At 41.7% G+C, this 16,298-nt stretch overlaps 1 long non-coding RNA gene and 3 other non-coding genes across 4 annotated transcripts; all 4 read left to right on the forward strand.

Moving 5' to 3' along the window:
- Window positions 1–1,072: 1,072 nt before the first annotated feature.
- On the forward strand, window positions 1,073–1,146 carry TRNAI-AAU (transfer RNA isoleucine (anticodon AAU)). The gene has a single exon. It is a non-coding gene; the product is annotated as a tRNA-Ile (tRNA).
- Window positions 1,147–1,481: 335 nt separating this feature from the next.
- On the forward strand, window positions 1,482–1,555 carry TRNAI-AAU (transfer RNA isoleucine (anticodon AAU)). Its single transcript has one exon. It is a non-coding gene; the product is annotated as a tRNA-Ile (tRNA).
- Window positions 1,556–1,641: 86 nt separating this feature from the next.
- On the forward strand, window positions 1,642–1,715 carry TRNAI-AAU (transfer RNA isoleucine (anticodon AAU)). Its single transcript has one exon. It is a non-coding gene; the product is annotated as a tRNA-Ile (tRNA).
- A 4,114-nt stretch (window positions 1,716–5,829) lies between these two features.
- On the forward strand, window positions 5,830–7,328 carry LOC111784251 (uncharacterized). Its single transcript, XR_002813506.2, has 3 exons — window positions 5,830–5,932; window positions 6,043–6,098; window positions 7,111–7,328. It is a non-coding gene; the product is annotated as an uncharacterized LOC111784251 (long non-coding RNA).
- Window positions 7,329–16,298: the final 8,970 nt, after the last annotated feature.

A 16,298-nucleotide genomic window follows, 5' to 3' on the forward strand; every position in this document is an offset into this window, starting at 1 on the left:
CTCGTATATTGTCAGAATGCCTCGGTTTCTCTTCTTTCTTCATCTATGCCCATTAAACAAAAGGTCTATTAGCTTAGTTGGTTAGAGTGTCGTGCTAATAACGCGAAGGTCGCAGGTTACACTGCCAATGCCTTGATTCCTCTCCTTTCTTCACCTATGCTGATTAGCCTTTTTTGCCTCGTATATTGTCAGAATGCCTCGGTTTCTTTTCTTCATCTATGCCCATCCAACAAAAGGCTTATTAGCTCAGTTGGTTAGAGTGTCGTGCTAATAATGCAAAGGTTCAAAACCTGCATGGGCCCCTCTCTTTTCTTCACTTACGCTTCAAAACCTGCATGGGCCTCTCTCCTTTCTTCATTTATGCTTCAAAACCTGCATGGGCCAAACTAAGGTTTACTATTGTTAATCAATTACACTGCCACGCCTTGATTCCTCTCCTTTCTTCACTTACGCTGATTAGCCTTTTTTGCCTCGTATATTGTCAGAATACGTCGGTTTCTCTTCTTTCTTCATCTATGCCCATCAAACAAAAGGCCTATTAGCTCAGTTGGCCTATTAGCTCAGTTGGTTAGAGCGTTGTGCTAGCAGGTTTCAAACTTGCATGGGCCAAACAAAAAAGGTATTGGTGGGTTATATCAATTACACTGCCACGCCTTAATTCATCTTCGTTCTTCACCTATGCACTTGTGCTTAGCCTTTTTTGCCTCGTATATTGTCAGAATGCTTCGATTTCTCTTCTTTCTTCATCTATGCCAATTCAACAAAAGGATTATTAGCTCAGTTTGTTAGAGCGTCATGCTAATAACACGAAGGTCGCAGGTTCGAAACCTGCATAGGGTATTATTGGTTATATCAAGTATTACACTTCTATGCCTTGATTCATCTCTGTTCTTCATCTATGCCTATTCACTTAGATTAGTTTTTTTTGCATTGATTTCGCTCCTTTCTTCATCTATTCCCATCCAATGAAAGGCCTTTGTGCTAATAACATGAAGGTCGCAGGTTCAAAACCCGTATATTGTCAGAATGCCTCGGTTTCTCTTCTTTCTTCATCTATGCCTATCCAATAAAAGGTCTATTAGCTCAGTTGGTTAGAGCGTCGTGCTAATAACGCGAAGGTCGTAGGTTTGAAACCTGCATGGGCCAAACAAAAGGGTATTGGTTATATCAATTACACTCGTTATATATTAATTACACTTCTATGCCTTGATTCATCTTTGTTCTTCATCTATGCCTATTCACTTACGCTGATTAGTTTTTTTTTTTGCCTTGATTTCCCCAATGAAAGGCCTATTAGCTTAATTAGTTAGAGTGTTGTGCTAATAACATGAAGGTCAATAACATGAAGGTCGCAGGTTCAAAACCTGATTCATCTCTTTTCTTCATGCCTATGCACTTACGCTGATTAGCCTTTTTTGCCTCGTAAATTGTCAGAATGCCTCGGTTTCTCTTCTTTCTTCATCTATGCCTATCCAACAAAAGGCCTATTAGCTCAGTTGGTTAGAGTGTCGTGCTAATAACGCGAAGGTTGCAGGTTCGAAACCTGCATGGGCTAAACAAAAGGGTATTGGTTATAACAATTACACTGTCATGTCATGTCTTGATTTCTCTCCTTTCTTCATCTATGCCTATCCAACAAAAGGCCTATTAGCTCAGTTGGTTAGAGCGTCGTGCTAATAACGCGAAGGTTGTAGGTTCGAAACCTGCATGGGCCAAACAAAAGGGTATTGGTTATAACAATAGGGTATTGGTTATAACAATTACATTGCCATGCCTTGATTCACCTCTGTTCTTCATCTATGCCTATTCACTTACGCTGGTTATATATCAATTAGTTAGAGACTATCTCAGCACACCCCTAGGCTAGATACCATGTAGTCCCAGATGGCCATGTAGAGGTAGCGCCTCAGAGAGAACCTTTAGGCGTCTAATGAAAGGACGATGAACTGTGGGAACCTGTAATTTTTATACCATTCCTTTCTACCTTTTTTGTCAGGTGCCGGTCGAGGTGGAGGAGCGTTCGAGAGCTGTGCAGTCACAGAGGGGGGCGTCAGTCCCTTTTTGGTCTTATGGAGTCTTTTGCAAATTCCTTTTATATTTGTATTGTATTTCCTTTTTGTAAATTTAAATCCTATTTTGAAATATTTAAAAAATTAATCCCCTTCCTTCTATTTTAATTTTATTGGATTTTCATCTTTTTATTTTACTCTTCTTTTTATTTTCTTTTAATTTTATTTGTTTTCGATTTTCGTCTTTTGGGTCATGATTCAGTTTTTTGAAGCCTCGAAAATCGGGTCGTGACAGCTCTAATCACCACATAAAACGCGATCCAGCAGGATCTAGAACGCACCGGTGTAGTAGTGGCTGTGGGGGAGGTTGCCGCTCAACTGGCCCAGTTAACGATACAACCGACCTTGAGGCAACGTCTTATTGATAAACAACATGGTGATCCAGATTTGGTTGGAAAAAGACGTTTGATAGAGGTCAATTAGATAGAGGAGTTTGCATTGACAGCCGATGGGGGGCTCTTGTACCATGGGCGGTTGTGTGTGCCAAATGAAGAAGAACTGAAGGTAGAAATCCTAACCGAGGCTCACCACTCACCATTCGCCCTACATCCTGGCAGTACCAAGACGTATCAGGATTTGAAACGACATTATTGGTGGCGGAATATGAAACGTGATGTGGTCAAGTTCGTGAGCAAGTATCTTGTTTGTCAACAAGTCAAAGCCCCAAGGCAGAAGCCGGCGGGGCTATTAAAACCACTTAGCGTACCTGAATGGAAGTGGGAGAACATCGCCATGGACTTTATAGTGGGATTACCGAGGATGGCCAAAGGCTACACAGTTATATGGGTTGTGGTTGATAGGCTCACAAAGTCAGCCCACTTCCTGCCATGGAAGTCCACTTATTCCGTGGATAAATAGGCTCAGTTGTACTTGAAGGAAGTTACAAGATTGCACGGGGTACCGATATCCATTGTGTCAGATAGGGATCCCTATTTCACATCAAAGTTTTGGAAAAGCCTTCAGAAAGCTTTAGGTACACGGCTAGAGTTTAGTACAGCATTCCACCCACAGACCGATGGGCAAACTGAACGCTTAAACCAAATTCTGGAGGACATGTTATGGATCTGTATGTTGGACTTTGTCGGTAGCTGGGACACACACTTGCATCTCATAGAGTTCACTTATAACAACAGTTATCAAGCGACATTGGGTATGGCACCTTTTGAGGCCTTATACGGGAAGAAGTGTCGATCCCTAGTGTGTTGGGATGAAGTGGGAGAACGCAAGTTGTTGGGCCCCGACTTAGTGCAAGCAACTAATGAGGCTATCCAGAAAATAAGGATTAGAATGCGTACGGCCCAAAGCAGGCAAAAGAGTTATACCGATGTGAGACGAAGAGATTTGGAGTTTGAGGTTGGAGACAAAGTATTCCTTAAGGTGGCTCCCATGAAAGGCGTTCTTAGGTTCGGGCGCAAAGGAAAGTTAAGTCCACGCTTCATTGGACCATTAAAGATCTTGGAGCGAGTGGGACAAGTAGCTTACCGGTTGGCCCTACCATCTACACTCTCAGGAGTCCACAATGTGTTCCATGTATCGATATTGCAACTATACATATCTGACTCATCGCATGTGATAGATTTCAAACCTCTACGGTTAGATAAGGGTTTGAACTATGAAGACGAAAGTTTCTTTTTGGGGGAATATTGTAAGGTCCATGTTTTGGGCCCATGGCCCAATGACAAAATAAGAGTTAAAAAAATAAGCCCTAGGGTTTAGCATGGGAGCCAAACCCTTAGCCAGCAGCCGCTCACCACTCTACCTTCTTTCTGCCGCCGCTCTTCCTTCCCTCTTTTTGACTTTTTTTCCTTAAGGCCCTGCCACCCAACGCTTATGATCCCGCAGCCGATTGTTTCCCACACCGCTCCGCACCCCTTCCCACATCAGAAACCCCCCGCCCAGCACCCACATCGCCGCCGCCGCGAGGGAACGCCATCGTCGTTGCCAGAACCGACCTCAAGAGGATTAAATGTAGCAAAGGTTCAACGCCTACGTAGGAAGAAGGCTCAGTTCGAGGGAAGTCGGACCGTCGTTGATTAGGAAAGGCCAAGAAAGCAGCTCCTTAGGTAAGGGATACGCCTGTTGAAAATTAACGTTTTGTTTTTTTTTTTGAAAAATGGGTCGAACAGAATCTTCCTATGGCTAGGTTCTGTGTAATTTGATTGTCGAGTGTAATCTGATCGCTGTGTGTGTAATCTGATCGCTTTGGGTAATTTGATCGCTGTGTGTAACCGTGTGTAATCTGATTGTCGTGTAACCTGATTGTCGTGTAATCTGATTGTCGTGTAATCTGATTGTCGTGTAATCTGATTGTTGTGTAATCTGATTGTCATGTAACCTGATTCCCGTGTAATCTGATAGTCGTGTAATCTGATTGTGGTGTAATATGGTTAGGTTGTGTCGTCTAGGTAGGTGTCTATTGCCGGTATATTGTGCTTGTAGGTAGCCACGGTTAAGGGATTTGTGGTAATAGTTACACGCTGTGTGTTTCGGGTAACTAGCTACCAATAGTCACCTTTGGGGGTGATTCTAGAAAACGACTATCCAGGTAAGGATTATATGATGTGTGTTTTCGGGTAACCAGCCGTTGATAGTCAATTGGAGGAAATAAGGAGGTGAGGTCCTTGTGGTAATGGTTACATGCTGTGTGTTTTGGGTAACCAACTAGGAATAACCACTTTAAGGAGTAAAAGTGACGTTGATGTTGTGGTGGCAATAATCATCTGCTACGTGTTTTGGTTGATCGTCTTATGATGATTCTTATGTTGGCCCCAATATGGGAGTCCATTACTGAGTATTTTTATACTCATCCTATTTTTAAAATGATTTTCATGCAAGCTGTGGCATGGAGGTGACGAGTAGGATGCTAAAGTCAGTCACGGGGCAATTCAAGGATTTTTATGTTTTTTTTGTAGTCTCATTTTGTGGGAGATACGTTTCCGCACTTTTGTTATTAATTTAAACTATGTTGTGGACGCCTAGTTTGTGGGAACTAGGTGGTCACACTAGATTTCCTTTTGATTTTAAATTTCCTAATTTGTTTTGAATATCTTTTGGCGGCATTGTTTTTTTTTTTTTATATATAATTTTTAAAGGGTGCCCCGCACTTGATTTCTAATAAATGATCGTTTTGCATGGTTTTCATTCTTTTCTAAATAAATCACATTATTTTTCGTAACGGCCCTGACCGCTACTTATATGATAAGTCAGGTCGTTACATGAACACCCTCATCTGTGTGCATTCGCACCTATGCGCATTCGCGCTCATCATACGGTGCGCGTCCATACTCATCATCTCTAGGGGAAATAGCCCTATGCTTATGAACATACAATATGCATGAGGTCCCTCTAAGTCCAATTATACATCTCTTTTGACACAACCCTTTAGTCTCATCTCTTGGTTACACTATGTCACACTTGCTCGTGGATATTTACATTAATATCATTTTCATACTCTTAGGGTTGTGTCCTATGTCGATCTAACGACATGATGCAATATGGCAAACAACATCATAAGTGTAACGGTAAGGGTTTCAAAAAGGAAAAAAAAAAAAAAAAAAAAAAGCGGCAGGCGCGGGTCGACCCTCAGCATTTCGCGGTTCATCTCGGCTGGCGTGCAACCCACACCTCTCAGGCCGCACTCGGACACCACCATTAGTCCTCGTTCCTTTTCGGCCCAAACCAGAGGCGCGCCCAGAAACCCTGCGCCGTTAGGGTTCTTTGCAGCCCGTCGATTTCGGCTCCACCGGCAGCTTAGCTAGGTCGGCTCGGCTGTGCGGCTTGGCGGCTCGACATCCAAAAAGTATACCGATTTTAGGTTTTTGACCCTTCTGGAGCCATTTCCACCCTTGTTTCAGCCATCTGAGGTCAGTATAACTCCATTGTGATAAAATAGCTTATGATAGGGACGTACCTTGGTAGCTAGGCATAAGAGCTAGTTGTGAAAGGGCTCTAAGTGTATCATGTTATCTTATAGGAGGTAGTTAGGCGCCGGAGTTAGCATTGTGGGTGACTTCGGCCAAGGCCAAGGAGGTAAGTAACCTTACTGTTGGCGTTAGTTATGTATGTATGTTGGTGCGTGCCCTATGGCCCTTGCATGCACCATATGTTGTTGTTGTATGCTAGGTTAGATGTTTCTTGCAGTGAAATGCTATGCATGCTATGTTTATGTATATGATTCTTGCAGTGAATTGCTATGTATGCCATTTTTATGAATATGATGTTGTGACACGGTTTGTTACCCCGTATATATGATGAGCTTGGTTGACATGTCATGATTGTAATGAGAACCCCGCATGCCATGAATGAGATGACTAGTATGCTATGATATGCTTGCTCAATGTGGACTCGGTTATGCTATGTAATGCGGCGAGGGGATGGAACGTTGTATGTATAATGCCATGGAGGTAAACCTTAAGAACCTCATGCACGCTATGGTTATGTACCTGGGGCACTCCCCCGTTATGCTACTGATGGTATGGATGCGTATATTCGATATTGTGTTCGCCACGATATCATGCAGGCCCTCCTTTGTCCGGTATTGTATGTCTTACATACCCGATCAAGCCAGGCCCAGGGAGTTCGCTTGCGAGCTCGCCTGGTGGGCCCACAGTCACACACGTGGGCCATGTGTGGGAAATTACCATGCATCCACCCCCGCCCGGACAAAGCAAGGGCCTAAGGCCATGGGAAGGAATGGAAGACAGACCCCTCTCTCAGCTTCGTTCTTCTAACACTGTGCGGCATGTGTGGTTATTATGTGCGACATGTATGGTTATTATGTGCGACATGTATGGTTATTATGTACGACATGTATGGTTATTATGTGCTACAGGTATGGCTGTTATGTGCGACATGTATGGGTATTATGTGCGACATGTATGTGTGTTGTGTGCATCATGTATGTGTATCGTGTGCGACATGTAGGTGTATTGTGTGCGACTGCTTGTATCTGAATATATGAATATATGCTTAACCCCAACAGTGGGGCGACTTACTAGGTATTTTATATAATACTCAAGCCACGTGCTACCCATATTTTCAGGCAAGGGCAAGGCTCCCATGTACGGGTGACGGTGGATGATGCGAAGGGCCATAGAAATCTTGAGGAGAGTCTAGAGTGTCGTAGGCGCCTTGTTGGATTCTTTTGGGTTCATAGTTTTGCGATTGTTTCCTCTAGTTCTCTATTGATTACTTCTAGGCTAGGTTGTCGTTATTGTTTTCCTAGGTATGAACTGCTTATATTGATGAATGCATTATCGTTATTAAGACTGTCTCACGTGAACTCTTGTCCTATTGATTAGACGAGTATAAGGTAACGTCGCTAATTAGGGTAGAGAAAATTAGGGGCGTTACAATAAGGCATGTTCAACATGGAAAACATCATCATGTTAATAACATCGTCATACATACATCATACTCATCATAGAAGTCATTAAGTGCATCAAATATAACATGTATGTCATGTATCGAAACATAAATAACGTACATTTAACATACATCACAACACAACGTCATACTCATGCATCATCATAATTCAAACAATCTTCAGTCTATCCTATAGTAAGGCCACTTGGTTGGCCTTAGCCGAAGTATTCCCTAATTAGCAAAACATAAGCTCCCGTTCCATGAGAGCTGCTTCCTACATTGTCGGGGTTTGTTTCCTATCACACCGTTCGTCATCTTTCGTTAGTATTTCATAATTAATTTACCAATAACTCAATAAATGTGAAATACGACTCTAAAACGGCCTTAGATACTTAATCGGGACCGAAAATAGGTCCGAGAGGGTCGAAACACTAGAAACTGGACCGAAAACAGGTGAGCCGAGCCGAACAGATGCTAGGAGCCACCGTAGCATCACCAGAGGGAGCCCGAGCCAAGCTGAGGGGCCGCCTGTGTCGCTGTGTGACACGTGGCAGCAGAAGAACGAGCCACGTCGTGCGGCAGCGTCGGGTCGAGCCGCAGGTCACAGTCCGGTTCGGGTCGCAGTTTGGGTCGTGGCAACAGATGGCTACTGGTCAAGACTAATGTTGGGCCTTGGCTTACTGGGCTGGCCGCAAGTGTTTTGGGTTGCAGGACGGTTCGATTGGACCGTGGGTCTGGTCTCGAGTTAGTTCAGCTAAACCGTAGCTTCTGAGCTGGTTTGAGGTTTTGGCAGCTATAGTTGGGCTGGGCCGAAGGCAGAGACCGAGGGAAAGAATCGGGCTAGCTCTCTCGGGTTGACCCGACTCCATGGATGTAATGGATCGAAAAAAAATGGAGTCGTCGGCAGAACTGAAAACTCCAGCGAACGTCGGAGTTTGCGTTCGCACACGACCCACAAAGGGCGGCCGAAGGCTGGGATGCCACAGAAACTCGATCCCGACCTTCAGCCACCCTAAAACACCTGCAAAGAAGGAAAAAAAATAAAGAAAACGAAGAGGACAGAGAAAATCTTATGAAACTCCGGCGAGGTCAAACCCTACGAGACCATGGCACATGCATAGGGTATGTAACAACCCAAAATTTTCTACTTAATTTAAGGTCGCTACTGTATACATACCATAAACATTGAATGCGGAAGACTTCATTTAAATTCCATAAAACATGACCTTTAACTTAAAACACAGCCATGGACTTACGTGTTTCGAAAACATCTTTAAAATGACACAACAAAAGACTAAATAAAATGAATAAGAGTTTAAGTTTAAAAAAACATCCTATTCTAGCCTAAGACTAAGAAAATAAATACCACTACCCTATGCATGCGCCATGGTCTCGAGTGGCAATGTCGTCGTCAACCGTATAGGAGTGCCTTGCCTTAACCTGAAAAAGTAAAGTAGCACGAGGCTTGAGTATCTCTAGAATACTCAGTAAGTGACCCCCCTATCGGGGTTATGCAACAATCACATGCAATGAAATGATGGGACCTATTTTTCGTTTCATTTCGTTTCGTTTCGTTTTCCCTACGGTGTAATCCTAACAGGTAATCGTGGATGTGTACCATATACTCTGCACGCAGCCCATACGTGCGAGTATGGGCTCACCAGCTAGTTCGCACACCGCTGGGCCACTGTCCCTAGCCGGTGGGCATGCTCTGGGAGCCCTTATACCGAGACCCGTTAAAACTAGAACCGTCATGACAGCACTATGCAAAGCATAACGATCGTTGTCCTACCATTGGATGTACGCGCCCGTACCCTCGTGATGGGATAAGGGGTATCCCCCCAAATGCATGAGCACACAATATGCATGAGGTCCCACTAGTCCTACAGTTATCATTAATGAACATAACCCCTGTCACGTTTTCATGCTTACATGTCATTCTCATTCTCATTTATTTACATATCATCCATATTCCTAATGGGGTTATGTTTCATGCAATTTACCGTATTTCATGTCATACAATTCATGCAGTTACATTCAAATATTCATACAAACAAGCCATAATTGTTCGAGGGCCACACATCGTCACATGCATAACATATCACCTCAACTAAGCAGCATACATAACATACATTCACGTTCACATAACTACGTACTTAAGCACAATAATCTAGCATACAATGTACCATATCATAACCAAGTCATAACGTAAACACTTCATAGTCATATCGTTCTCTAACTTACCATAGCCTTAACGTTCTTATACCTATCACAGACATATCATTACGTAACGTACCTTAGTCATTTCATCACCAGAACGTATCCTAACGCCATCGTTCTATCAATCTATCACAAACCTATCCCTTTCTACCCATAACCTAACCGTATTCTTTCATCAATCTCTCCTATCCATAGCACTCCGGTATGTAATCTAACCTTAACGTTTCATGAACGTATCTTACTCCTATCGTTACATTTCGTTTTGTGCATCCTTCTCGTATCTTATCTCAAACATCTTCTAGAGCACATCGTACCATAATTATTATCATACGATCCACATATTATAACATAACATAACATATAGGAAGCATATCGATCCACAGACAATTCACACATATCAATATATATGACACGTGCAGAACCACAGGACACGTGTCAACATCAAATATAACCATGCCGATAGTAAGGTCACTTACCTGGTTAGCTTAGGCTGATGTTCCGTCGTTATCCTTAATGAAAGTCCATTGAAATCCAAGTCAACCTATGTGAGCCCATGACATCAGTTTCAAATTTAACTTTCTACAAAATTGTTTCTCTAATTTATGTTGACCCATGTGTTATACTTCATGCGAACGTTATAGTCTTGAACGTTCGAGTCTTTGCTTGAGTTAGGTCTTGAAATATTTATATATGTTTGTTATAGTATTATTTTCATACAAACCATTTAATAATCATTAAAATTTCTCCGATATTCTATTTTCTCTGATGGTGTTTAATACCCTTCTAACATTTTTCAGATAATTTTCAATTATATTCACAGTCTTCCGTCCCGGTCTATTACTGTGTTTTCCTTCTTTTAATTGTCTCTCTGTTCGAGATGACTTTTAATATCATTAAATAAAATAAAAAGAAAACTACTAACCTCTTCAAATGCAATATCTCTTTCTAGCAAAATATCTCTTTCTACTAAAATATCTCTTACGCGCAAAACTTAATCTGAACCCTTTTTTGTGCTTGTTTTTGCAGGAGAGAAGAAATTCTGATAAGTTAAATCTGTTTAATCATTTCTTTTTATTTTTGTTTGTTACTTTTTCAATTAGGTTGGCCATTATTTCTGGCCAATTTAATCGATTCTATTTTGTTTCTCCTATTGATCATGACGTATCTTACTAAGTAAATTGCTAAATAAAACTAAATAATTGGATAAAAGAAAAGAAGATCTGAGATATAACTTACAGAAATGTCAAATCTCTCTCCCATGTAAATCTTGATCATCCTTGTCAACTCATCTCCTATAAATTTTATGTGAGGCATGTATGTTTTCTTAAATCTGAGCTTTTTCATTTCTGTTTCATTTTCCAGGAATTGTGAGGTGTGTCGAGGAGAGATTATTGGGGAAGTGACTTGGGAGAGAAAGGAGAGAATAATGGTTTTTTTTTATTTACTTATTTATTAATATTATTATTATTATTTTTTTTTTTTACATAATAATAATTTTTATTTATTTATTTATTTATTTTTGGGCTGTTACATCATATCCCCTAGAAGAAACTTTCGTCCTCGAGAGTGTTTTAATCTTGGAACAACTCGGATTCTTATTCTAAGAGTTCTTTGTTAAGTCCTGAAGTACCACTAAGGAAAAATTCTTAACAAGTATGTTCTCACTTGTATGGATCATAAACACTTCTTTACATGCCTAAATCCTTTCTAAATTCTTTCATAAATTCTTAATAACCACGTAGTTGCTATGAATAAAAATCATGAAAATGGTGGAAAAGTTTTATAGATGCTATACAAAGAGAGGTGTGAAGTAAACAGCACATCTTAGGCTTTCCAAGATCCTTCTACATCCTTGAAGATTTTCCTATTTCATTGTAACTAGATGTTCCAAATGATATAAAAGAATGTTGCACATATAAGTTTACTTCTATTTTTAAAGGGTTCTACAAGGCAACATCTCATCAAGTTCTGACAACTTTGTTGGGAGCCAAAATGACACCATTTTTTTTTTTTTTATAATAATCTCCCATAAAGCTTTGTAGCAAAGAGATATCTCGTGATCCTTGTTTTCTAACAAACGTCCTTGGCAAGAAACGTACCGTGAGTTTCAGAAACTAAGGATGAAGATCACTGGACAAAAGCCATTGTATTGATCCTCCTCAAAGAACTAACTTGCAATAATCTTATGACAAAGTCTTTCGTAAAGGAAATATATTAATTAGGGCCAACATTCATCTGCTCATTTTGTTTAGTTGAAGTGCATGACAACTCATGCCTTTTATATTTGCTGTATTTCCAATTCCATAATATATAAGTTTATTAATGTTTGATTTCACATTAGAATATCAGTGAGAATACTACTATCCTTATATTTGTTTCCTAATGACATTGGTTGTTGTCAATTGTCGAGGAGAATCCTGCTATCCTTGTATTTTTTCCTCTGGATTCATATCCCAAAGTTGTCCTAATCTCCTTAAGATCTTCCATACTCATCGTTAATATCGTATGAGTCTCATATAAATTTTCTAAATTTTCATAGTACTTTGTGTCTTTCAAAGTCTCAAAAACAGCTTAGAATTCTCATAAGAGTATTTTGGTCATTTACTGTAACGACCCGGAAAAGAAAAAAAATATATATTAATAAATAAATAAATAAAAGAGGAAAACGAGAAAACGAGAAAAAAAAACAAAAAACAAAAACTCAGTCGCCGGAAAACCCGCGAGTTTTCCGACGACCGCTGAGTTTCGCGGAACCCATGCGAAACGACGGTCACAGCACGCCCAGCCCTCAGCCCACGACACCCAGCACCATAAGGATACCTGCAAAGAGAGAAAAGACAGAAACTACGAGAGAGAAAGAGATTTCGGAAAAAAAAATCGGCGAATGTCCAGTTTCTCCGACGAACCCTTAAACCACCCTCAAACCGAAACCAAACGACCTGTTACCACCACGAGAAGGGTCCCTAACGAAAGCACGATAACTCAAGGTGCGTTCTGTGCTTCTTCGTAAACGCCGTCGTCGGTAACCGAGGTCGGAAAATTGGGTTTTTCCTAATCGTTCATAGATATGTGGTTTTAGGAACCTTTAGGCCGCAAGACTTCCAGAAAAGAAAGAAGGACGACAAATAAAGAGGAAGAGGAAGAGAAAGGACCGAAATCGGCAACGCGCCGCGGGAAGGAGAGAGAGAAAGCTCGCCGGAAAATCGGCCGAAGTCGGGTAAGGAAGACGAGACCCACGGGTTCAGGTCAACCCGAACCCAGAACCCGAGAGGGTCAGCCCATTCTTCCCTCGGCCTCTGCCTTCGGCCCAGCCCAACTACAGTGTCCCAAACCTTAGACCAGCCCAAAAGTTACGGTTCAATTGAACCAACCCGAGACCAGACCCACGGTCCAATCGAGCTGGCCTACAACCCGAAAAAAAAACTTTCGGCCCAGCCCAATGAGCCGAGGCCCAACTGTAGTCTTGGCCTAGTAGCCTCCGCAGCCCGCAACCCGGACCACGACCCGAACCGGACTGTGACTCGCACTTCGACCCGACGCTACCGCGCGATGTGGCTCGCTCTACTGCTGCCACATGTCACATAGTGGCGCAGGCGGTCCCTCGGCTCGGATCGGCGCAAATGGCTCGGGCTCCCTCCGGCGGTTGCTCGGCTTGGCTCACTTGTTTTCAGCCCGATTTCCACTATTCCGACCCTCCTTGATCTGTTTTCGGCCCCGATTAAGGTATCCGAGGCCGTTTTAGAGCCGTATTTCACATTTATTAAATTATAGGTAAATTAATTGTGAAATACTAACGGAAAGTGGTGAACGGTGTGATAGAAAAACACCGCCGACAACGTAGGAAGCAGCTCTCACGGAACGGGAGCTTACGTTTAGCTATTTAGGGAGTACTTCGGCCAAGGCCAACCAAGTGGCCTTACTATAGGATAGGCTAAATAAATTGCATGAGTTATGATGATGTGTGGATTATGATGCTTGATGATATGTGCAGTATATACATATTTTGTTGAGCGATGCTTGATATGTTTGACGCACGTTGTGGCATTATGATGAGCATGATGATTGCATGATTTTTACCTTAATATGATGATGTTTTCCATATTGAGCATGCTAGATGATGATGAGTGCCATATTGCATCATGTCGTTAGATCGACATAGGACACAACCCTAAGAGCATGAAAATGATATTATTATAAATATCCACGAGTATGCGTTACCTAGAGTAACAAAGAGATGAGACTAGAGGGTTTTGTCAGAAGAGACACTACGATGGATTTAGAGGGATCTCATGCATTTTGTATGTTCATAAGCATAGGGCTACTTCCCCTAGAGATGATGAGTGCGGACGCGCACCTTATGATGAGCGCGAATGCGCACAGGTGCGAAAGCACACAGATGAGGGTGTTCATGAGGCGCATGACACTATGGAGTTCCGCTGACCTCCGGACGTCGCTACAGATTAGCTTGACCAGAGGGTCTAGGGGGTGTGCGAGCGCCCTGGGGACTCACACTCGCACGTGTGAGTGGTGTAGGGAAGTACTACACATCCAATTTGTCCGAGACTGGAGGCCACCCCTAAGATGATTAGAGATAAGTTCCTATTCATGATTGCATGTGTTTGCATTAGCATGGCCCCTGTAGTGGGGTCACTTACTGAGTATTTCTTTGAAATACTCAGGCCGTGTGCGATATTGTTTTTTAGGTAAAGGCAAGGCTCCCATGTACGGTTGACGGTAGAATCGTGATCAGAGACTGTGGCGCGTGCATAGGATAGTTGCATATTTAATTTCTAGTCTTGGTTAGGATAGGGCGTTTGCATTTCATTCATTTATATTAATTAATTTGTAATCGTTTTATTTTATCTTTTTGAACTCCAGCACGATGTTTGAAACACGTAAGTCCGGCAGTGTTTTCCAATGTTTAAATGTATTTTGAAGTTTTAAATTTTTCCGCTAATAAAGATGAGCATTCTTAGATTTTTATTCTGCATTAGAGATGAGCATGAGACGTTAGTGGCGACTCTAGATATGTGGAAATTTAGGGTCGTTACATTTACCACCCCAAATCTTAGTTTAATTTCTCAGCATATTCCAATAGCCTTGTAACTTGTATAATCCTTTCATATCATGAGATAAGACTCCTCATCAACTTGAATGCTATTGAGAGATCACTTTGGTCATAAACTAGTGGTACCTAATTATAGGGGCATTTTAGTCAATTTTCACATACACTTGGGTTAGCCTTATCATATTCGAATGATCACCAAAATTTCATAAATAACCTTATCTCGTCATCTTGATTCTTCTCGTAAATTTCATGAGTAACAGAACTCTGGCTCAGACGCTTCATTGACATCAATGTTCATGTGGACACTAAGATGGGCAAACTTGCTCAATTTTAATCTCAGACCCTCATTTTTTTTTTTTTTTTCCTTTCATGATGATTTCATCAACTGATCTGTAATTTTACTAGTTTCCTACACTACATTGTTCTCGCAATCAAATTCTCTAAACTTTGGTAAAGGTTCAATAATTGACCTCTTTGCCCATTCATCCTCAAAATTTTATTTTTAACAATTGTCCTCTGACCATCATATGAGGGCACCACAACTTTTTTTTTTTTTTCCAACTAGCTCGTAATACCAAGAAGGAGGCTTAGCAAAATTCTAAAAATTGGTATTACATGAGCATGATAGATATCCTCAAATGCCATAAACTTGGGATACATAAAAAAAAAATCCAACTTAAAATTACAGTCTTGATACCTTAACTATGGTAATACCTTTTAACCATATTGACATTGCTAGAAAAAATTGTTCGATAATTTTCTACTACAATTTGATTTACGTTGAGCTTCCGGAGTGCATTCATGTACCCTAAGGAGGGTTACCACAAAACTTCTAGTTGATTTAGAGACAATGTCCCACTCTAATTGTAACGACCCGAGAAAGAAAGAAAAAAAATATATATATATATATATATATTAATAATAAATAAATAAATAAATGAAAACGAAAAAAAAAAAAAATCAGTCGCCAGAAAACCCGCGAGTTTTCCGGCGTCCGCCGAGTTTCGCGGAACCCACGCGAAACAACGGCCACAACACGCCCACCCTCAGCCCAGCACCTTCAGAACGCCTGCAAAGGGAGAAAAGAGAGAAAATTTCGAGAGAGAGAGAGTTCGGACAAACGTTGGCGAGTGTCCAGTTTCTCCGACGAGCCCTCAAACCACCCTTAAACTGACACCAAACGACCTGTTACTACCGTAAGAGAGATCCCTAACGAAAGCACAATAACTCAGGGTGCGTTTTGTGTTATTTCGTAAGCGTCGTCGTCGGTAACCGAGGTCGGAAAATCGATTCTTAGATCTATGGCTTTTAGGAGCTTTTAGGCCGCAAAACTCCCAAAAAGGAAAGAAGAACGACGAACAAAGAGGAAAAGAGAAGGAAGAGGACCGAAATCGGCAACGGAAACGCCGCGGGAAGGAGAGAGAAAGCTCGCCGGAAAATCGGCCAAAGTCGGGTAAGGAACACGAGATCCACGGATCCGGGTCAACCCGAACCCAGAACCCGGGAGAGCCAGCCCGTTCCTCCCTTGGCCTCTGCCTTCGGCCCAGCCCAACTATAGCGGCCCAAACCTCAAACCG

Source organism: Cucurbita pepo, chromosome 4, assembly GCF_057944985.1.
Source record: "Cucurbita pepo subsp. pepo isolate OVF chromosome 4, ASM5794498v1, whole genome shotgun sequence".
NCBI lineage: Eukaryota > Viridiplantae > Streptophyta > Magnoliopsida > Cucurbitales > Cucurbitaceae > Cucurbita > Cucurbita pepo.